The following is an 8,013-nucleotide window of genomic DNA, read 5'->3' as shown; positions in this document are numbered from 1 at the left end:
ATTTCCACAGAAATAAACAAGCACAACTGTGTTACACAGTGATATAATCAGAAATGTTTCTTGAGCATCCGACTTAAATCATCAATATTAGAAGGATTTTTCTGAAGATCATGGTGACACTGAAGACTGGAGTAATGATGCTAGAAAATTCACCTTTGATCAGCAGGAATATAATTATGCATTTTAACAGATATCTTTCAAATACAACAGTTATTTTAAATTGTAAAAAGATTTCACAAATTTTCTGGTATTTTTGCAGCCATGGTGAGCAGAGAGAAACACTAACTTAAATGGACACTTTCGAACAGTAGTTACATAAGTGCAGTTTTATACATTGCAAGTAAAACCAGCAAATTCCACGAGTGCAAAACTGCTGAAATGAACAGTTATTTTACACAGTTAATGTTATTATTAATTCAGAAGGCTGAAGATTTTAGACTCTTTGATTTTCTTGGGCTAAAATAAAAATAGGTGTTCCCATTCTTACCGTTGCACATTATCTTAATCTGAAGGTTTTTCTAATATTTGAGATGCATGATCATCATTTCCCCCCCGTGTCTTTCAGATGTGGCCGGAGTCGTCCGTGTCTCTAGAGCGAGACTCTGCCAGTGATGATGAACCCTCTCACAGCAACTGCGACTGATGGATCGACACATGCCATCATCAGTATCGATTCGGATACCCCCGGACGAAAGCTGCTGTCCGCCGAAGCTGCTCTCCAGGAACGGTGAGGCCATTGTGTTCGCGGTTGCTAGTCTTTTGTTTTGTTTCATGCGCAGGGTTTCCGCACGGTCTTTAAAAAGTCTTGGCAAAGTCGTTCACATTTAATGGTACCCAGAAAGTCTTAATTATGATTTCAGAGGTCTTAAATTTGGGGACGGGAAGAATTAGAATTTATAACTGGCTTATGTGTGATGTTCATGAAATAAACATGAGCGCGGCACATTTCAAAGTCAGGGAAACCGCTGTATTCACTATGTCTGCTGTTCCAAACGGCGCCACCTGCTGGGTAGAGAATGCATTTGCGTTTTCAAATAATCTGCTGTTTTTTGTTCAGACCAAAGCGAAAATCTGTTTTTTAATTCATATATCATTGTTTAAGTTAATTTAATAACTGATACTTTGATCCATTTTTCTTATAATTGGTTTAAAGGCTGAAATGTGAAGTTTATCATTTTATAAAACTGTTGTTTTTTGTGAAAACCTGTATCTGAACTGTAAATCATGCTTTAGTTTAATATGTTTACTAATAGGACATTGCCCTACCCCCCGCTCATATGGTATTCATTTTATTTTGTGCAGGTCTTAAAAATGGTCGTAAATTCTCTTACATATAAAACCCTGATATGTCAATCTGAAATTAAGAGTAAACCCTGAATCAAATGTTTGCATCTCTAAGCAAGTTTTGGTCTGAAGGAAACCTTATATATTTTTCTTAATCACTCTTTTTTATGTGGTTTCAACTTTTTTCTTGGCCATGAAAAGGGCCAAAAAGCTGGAACCAAACACCCGTTATGAAGTAAAATAAACTAAACTAATAAATATGGTTAACACAAAAAACTATTATAAGTATATATTTTTGTTAACGGAAATAAAGCTTAAAGTATTAAATATCCATTTTAAACGAAAACGTGAAATGTTGTTTGCCAACTAACTTAAAAATAAGTTTAAGCTTAAATACTAAAATGACTAGAACTGAAAATATATTAAAGCTAAATATTATTTTAAAAAGAGCTAATTATAGCGCATAAAAAAATACTAAAACCAAAGTAAAATGAAAACTAAAAATATATAAATATTAATAAATAGTATACAAATAATACTAGAATAACTCTGAAACACTTGAAGACAGGAGCTAAAATAGTTTTGTGAAGATGATTTCTGTCCACTCAAAAGTCAATCCCAGCTATTTTGCACATATGGCTTATAAAACAGAGCACACAGCACGGTTCTGCTCTTCAGTATCTTGTTTACTTGCTACTTAAACATGTTTTCTTGTTTTCTCAGTGGAAACCCTCCGGCAGCTGATCTTCAGAGACCTGGAGGATGGGTGGAGTCAGGATTCAGATGACACGCCCACAAATGAGACGGCCAATGAAAGGAGTCCTTTGACTGACGGAGCGGGGGGCGGAGTTCTCTGATCCCGGGCCCCCAGTGAGAGGCCCAGCCAGTGGGGGGAGGGAGTCCTGTAGAAGCTCCGCCTGTGGAGGCGCTGCAGTCGCCGGCCGTGCGGGTGGTGAGGAAATGGTAAACACTTCGTGACCATAAAACATGATGATCATAGCTCCGGAGCAAAATATCATGCAGTGATTAAAATCACATTTATCATCCAGTGTTTAGATTTAAAGGGATAGTTCACCCAAAAATGAAAATTACCCCATGGGTTTACCCACCCTCAGCCATCCTAAGTGTGTATGACTTTTCTTCTTTCAGACAAATCCAATAGGATTTATATTAAAAAAAAAAAACGCTCTGGCTCTTCCAAGCTTTATAACATGGCGTGAATGGGTGTTATTTTTCAATAGTCCAAAAGACGTCAAATAAAGGACGCATCCATCCATAGTGTTAGTGCCCGAATCGATGCGTTTTGTAAGAAAAAAATCCACATTAAAAAAATCTAAAACTTTTTTAACTAAAAATATCCATATTTAAAACTTTATAAACCGAAATCTCTACCTTACGCTAACTGTCGTACACACATTCATTCTGGCGGTGAGCGTGAAGATCCGGTGAGAATATGCTAGTCCCTCGCGAGAACCATGTTTTGTTTACAGGAGCAAAGGAAAACCAGTCTCCTCTTGGCTCATATCAAAAATCCTCCATACATTTTTCTTTACAAAATCTTCGTTTTGTACTTCTCGTACGACACGTATGCGGTTACATACTATGGATGGATGCACTTTTTATTTGACGTCTTTTGGAACTGTTTGAAAAATAACACCCATTCACTGCCATTATAAAGCTTGGAAGAGCCAGAGCGTTTTTAAATATAACTCCTATTGGATTCGTCTGAAAGAAGAAAGTCATATACACCTAGTATGGCTCGAGGGTGAGTAAATCATGGGATAATTTCATTTTTGGGATGAACTATCCCTTTAAATATTCATTTTCAGCTTTATTTTGTTAACGAAGATGTTTTGATGATTTCCCCTCTCTATTTTCAGAGAATTGAAGCGTTTCTCTTCAGGATCTCCTCTGTCTCTGTCTGTCTCTCTGCATGTGCTCAGATCTCACTGTGAATGAAGCTTATGTGATTTAACACACTTCTCATATCATATCTCTCTCTCTCTCTCGTCTCTCTCTGTCCTCTCTGTCTTCTCTGTCTCTGATGTACTTGCTGCCTGTGGGCTTCTTGTATTGTCTGTTTGTCTAACTACGCGCACCACCTCTTTCTGCACTCCTGCTCTCTCTCTCTCTCATCTCACTCACACACTCTCTCACACAGACACACACTACACACGTCCCTCTCGCTGTCTTTCCCAACAGTTTGTGGTGCGGGCTGTTCTCTCTTCCTGACGACATCACCGATGATGTCACTGCGGTCCAATCCTCTCGGGACGGAGGTGGGCTAATGTTATCATAATACAATACCTCCTGGCTGATGCATCTGGGCCGGTTTCCTGCAAACAACTGTGACTCGTCGTCTCAAACTCCGTCGCTTGTTTTTTCAGTCTTTTTTGTTTTTCATTCACGACTGTGAATATTAATCCGGGATGGATGAGATTTGGTTTCAGTTTTGGAAGCCGGGGCCTGAATGATCTGGATGCATTCGTTCTCATCTGTCTGTCTTGTTGTTGTTGTCTTCTCGTGAGGTCCTTGCGCACGGTTCCTGCTGGTATACAACAGTGTGACTCAGAGACGGAGAAATATTAGCACAAACACACAGTCACTGCGTGATTTTTAAAATCAGGCAGCTATGATATGTTTATAAAGATCTCAAATTTTATTTACTTCTTTTTAATTAATTTAAAGTTTTTATTAGTTTTTAACTGGTAGTCCCACTAGTATGTTTTTTATAGTACATTATATGTAATATATGTTAGGGCTGGTGCGATATGGCCAAAAAAATCATATCTCTGCATTTTTTGGCTGAAATGCCATTATGGTATTTGTATGTATAATAATATCTTCGGATATAGTATATATATATATATCATATATATATCGCAATATATATATATATATATATATATATGATATTTATAATATTAACTATACTATAGATAAATATGTCCTGTATGTATGTATACGGATATATATAATATATAATATATAATATATATAATACCAGCCCCCACACACAACACAATGTGTGTACATTTCTAATTTTAAGTTTATTTTATAAGTTTTCCATCTAATATTTATATCTATATAGTTTATTTATTTTTTTTATTCATTTACAATTTTTAAACACAAAAAAAAACAAAATGTTTTTGTCATTTTTATTATTTTTGGCTTAGTTGAAAATTCCTATTTAGTTTATTTTATTTTTCCGTTTTAGTATTTTACTACTTAAAAATAAAATTAAAGATTATATATTAATAAAAAGAAAATAAAATTAATTGGCCAGGCACATTTCTAATTTTCATTTACTTTTTGCAGCTGATATTTAGACTTAATTTATCATATATTATTATTAGTTTTTTATTCCAGTTTTATTTTTTTCATACGTTTGTATTTTTAGTTTTGTTAATAATGAACAAGGCTGTGCTGCTTCCAGGAAACATTGTTTTATCTGGTCATGCCCAAAGGCCTTCCAGCCGCTCTCACAGACGAAGCAGCACCGATGAGCCCAAAAGACTCAGACGCGTCTCACAACATCCATCAACTCCAGACACGTCCTTCATCAGCGAGGAAGAGGAGCATGAGACGCCCCGCCTCTCCTTCCAGCAGACCAATCACTGAACTGAGACCCTGAGTCGCAGGGAAAGACGTTCGCCTAATCACAGCCAAGCCTCCAGCGACACTTGATCAAAAACGTGGATGAAGATCTGTCAAGCACCGATCGCAGTCCATGGAGGAGCTGTATGAGGAAACTGCAGCACCTGCGGGTAACACACACACACACAGCTGTCACTGTAGTCAGACATGTCCAGCATCATATTTGACCCAAAAAAACTAAGAAAGAAATAAGAAGTTATATTTTGTATGAATAAATTGAATCCTGTCGGTTTTGTTTAGTGTAAGGTTAGTACTTTTTTGTTTATTATTAGGTTTAGGTGTATTTTCTATGTGTATCTATATATGTGGTATCTCTCTATCTGAATATCATAGGACATTGAAGCCGATCACTACAAACTCCTGAAGAAGTTAAGGAAGCCCGTCCCTGTGGATAAAACTGTCAAGTGATTTTATGTCTACAAGTCTCCCACACAGCGGCTCCCGAATGCCATCACTGGACCGAACGGAGCTGGATATGGTGAGGATAAACTGTCTCAAAACTGATGTTTAGATGGCCGTGTTTTCACACTTGAAACGACAAAATTCAGTGCGATGCACGCTTCTGAGTAGTCAAAAACGTATTAGATCACTATGGGTGCTGTTCCACACCAGGCACGATCAAAACTAACTCAAATTTTTCCCCCGTAGCGTTCAATCCATTATAAAAACATACAAAGAGTGCAGGTCCCTGACTATCATAGAACCAAATCCACTTTAGGTCACAATCGTTACAGTTATTACTAGCACTCGATGATGTGTTTAAAGTGGGTTTTAAAACAAAAACAGTAATGTAGAATCCATCATGCCCTTGATAATTGTACTTCTGTTTATTTTAAGATGTATTCTTGTAAGCATTATAGATAGTCTGTGTGTGCTTCTTACCTGAGCAGCAGATGATGTTAAATCCATTACAGCTCTACGTACCATTCAAAAGTTTGGGATCAGTAAGATTTAATGAAAATAATCTGCTCATCAAGACTGCATTTATTAGAACAAACAATACAAAAGAAAAAAAAAACTTAATTTGTTGCAAATATTACAATAGAAAATATGTTTTTCTGTTTTAATATCCTTCCAAAATATAATTTTATTATAGCTGTGATGCAAAGCTGAATGTTTCCATCATCATTACTGCAGTATAATAGAGTCACATGATCCTTCCAGAAATACATTCTGATATAGGGCTGATTTGATTGTTAGCAATTATCCACTGTTGGCAACAGTTTGCTGCCAGATATTTTTTTGGAAACTGTGATAACTTGGGACTTTTTTCATAGGATTCGCTTTGATGAATAAAAAGTTACACAAAAAAAAAAAAGTGTTTATTCCAAATACATAAATATTTTCTAACAATATAAATCTTTGCGTGTTGATCACTTCTTAACATTTAACACATCCTTAAAAAGCTGACAATAAAAGTTTTAATTGTAAACTTTATCAAAAAAAGCGACTTTTGAAACTGTAGTTTATATTGTTTTCGAAAATATTTCTATTTTAAATGCTCTATATCTTTTTTTAACTTTTTATTCATCAAAGAATCCCTGAAAAAAAGCACACACAGCTTCCAAAATATAGAAGCAGTGTTTTCAACATTCATAATAAATCAGTATAGATAATTGATTTCTGAAGATCATGTGACACTGAAGACTGGGAGAAATGATGCTGGAAACCATTACAGCTGCGGCATGACAGAAATATCATACATTTTAATGTAAATAGTTAAACTAGAAAAAACGTTATTTTCATCATGTCATAAAAATAATTCACAATATAACATTTTTCCTGTATTTTTGATCTAATAAATGCAGCCTTGAAGAGCATCAGAAACTCCTGTAAAAAATATAAAAAAACTTTCTGATCCACAAACTTTCTAAAAAAGCTGATGAAAAATGCAATGTTGGTTGGCGCACCTAACACTAGTGTGCAAGTGTGGATTAGCAGAACGCGCTCATTCGTTTCCACGCTCCGTGTGAATGGAGCCTGAAGAGAGTTAGTCCGCACTTTAGCATGTTTAAACTCCATTTCCAGAGTCTAAAATGTTTCATCAAAGTCTGCAGATCCATGACTCTTATATTATACATCTCTGTGTTTGTTCGTTCAGTGTAAAGAGGGGCGTCTCAACAGAACCAGCTCAGCCACGAAAGCCAGTCCATGGGTTTCTTGACCACTTTTATACCCTGGCCCTGAGAGACTGGACTTTCATCTCGCATCACACAGAACCTCGTCGCAAACCACACTCCGCACTCTATGATGTAGCCCCTTCCTCCTCAGGACCTTGCGCACTGAAAGCACCATCCAGGCTAAATTGTGTTGTTTTGTGTCAATCAGAAAGTCGTGTCTGGGGACGGACGACACGTCGGCCAGCGGCGAGGAAGAGAGGGTACACTCTGCGATACACGTGTAACCCGTTGAGGATGTAGTAGCACGATGTCGAGATGTTGTTGACGTAAGAGCGTAATTGTGTGAGACGACTCGCGAGAACAAGTACGTGAAAAAAACCATGCAAGTGGAAACGTGCAACTACGGCGTGCTGAAGCACATGACCCGTCCTACTAATGGAAACCCAGCACTTTTACCTGCTGTTCGTACGTGTTTTCTCGTCAGGAAACTCGTGAATACAAACGGGCGACGCTTCGGCCGCGGCATATCGTGATCCTGCCCCAGCCAGTCTGTTTACGGATAAACCTTTGCGCTTGACAAATTCATGTTCTTTGTCTTGCGACTGGGTTACCTGACCTTGTGGGAAATAACACGTGGGGGGGGAGGGTAGCAATAAGGTTGTCTCACGTAAATCATTGTTCCGTCTGTCTATAGAGTCACTCGTTCGGCGCGTCGTTGAACTCAATCTGTAGGCTTTTTGAACACTATGCTAAAAACAAAAAAAAAGGAGTGAAAACTAAAAAAGTTGAACGCTTTTATTGTGAAGGTTTTGTGCTCCATATGTCAAACGAACGTACGTTTGTTCGTTTCGGTTTCTACGCACAGTTTTAACACTATCGCACAGTTCGTAACTGTACTCCTGTTGTAATCGTAAACGTTAAAAAAGGGGCCGTGTCTGTGAATGTTCTGAAC

The sequence above is a fragment of the Cyprinus carpio genome, chromosome A7 (genome assembly GCF_018340385.1).
Source record: "Cyprinus carpio isolate SPL01 chromosome A7, ASM1834038v1, whole genome shotgun sequence".
In the NCBI taxonomy this organism is placed as follows: domain Eukaryota; kingdom Metazoa; phylum Chordata; class Actinopteri; order Cypriniformes; family Cyprinidae; genus Cyprinus; species Cyprinus carpio.
Note: the sequence above shows the minus strand (reverse complement) of the source record.